This window comes from Aulostomus chinensis, chromosome 20 (assembly GCF_037954235.1).
Source record: "Aulostomus chinensis isolate RoL2024-O1b breed Wild chromosome 20, RoL_Achi_v1.0, whole genome shotgun sequence".
Classification (NCBI taxonomy): domain Eukaryota; kingdom Metazoa; phylum Chordata; class Actinopteri; order Syngnathiformes; family Aulostomidae; genus Aulostomus; species Aulostomus chinensis.
Window position 1 is genome coordinate 17,482,935 of NC_141339.1, and position 886 is coordinate 17,483,820.

Sequence of the window (886 nt, forward strand, 5' to 3'; positions counted from 1 at the left end):
CCAATCAGCGCTGGATACAACCACTGATTTCACCAGCTGCAAAACAATTTGTGGTCTTCATTCAATTGTTGGTTTTCGTGTTTTATATGTCCACAAAAATGGTTTAGAAGTCCAAAAAAGACCCAACCTCTCACTCAAGAATAATGCACCTTTATATTATTTCAGGTAAAATTATGATTTATAAATAATTGTACAAAGGCTAATTTACCTCCGTAGTCTAAATAAGACTTAATACTTAGACAAAAACTTCATCACCAGAGAGAGAAATCAAGAATACTTTATAGTCTAGGCAGTACTGAAAGACCTAAGGGTGAGGAACTCCATTTAGAACCCAAAACCTCTCTGGTTGGTCTTTGCTCAAGGAAACCTTTTCTCAACCTGTGGCTGCAAAAATGCAATTCTGTTTAATTACCAATTCAGCCTTACATCTGAAAAAGCCTCGTTTGAACAAATATGTCCACATGCAGAACAAAAGTGTAAGGTTCCAACTATATGATGCCGTATTAATGTAATACTGTACAATTTCCACATTGGAGTTGTGAAATGGAAGCCGGAACATGCAGTTGTCCAAATTGGTACTCCCCAAAAACAACTGGTTTTACACACTGTCAATCTTGCTAGTTAACTGTACCAGTTAACTTGCAGGTATTTCTATGTAATCAGTTCACTCTGGTGTTGGTCATTCAGGAAATCCTCCAATATAAAAACATGATGTCATGTCACAAGTGTGTTTGCAGATGTGCTTATAACATGCTAAATGTATTCGAATGTTAAGAAGACTTGGCGCTTTTTCTCCACTTCTGTAATGTGTGGCTACTATTTGAATAAAGCAACGACATGAAACATTACACACACACACACACACACACACACACACACACACACG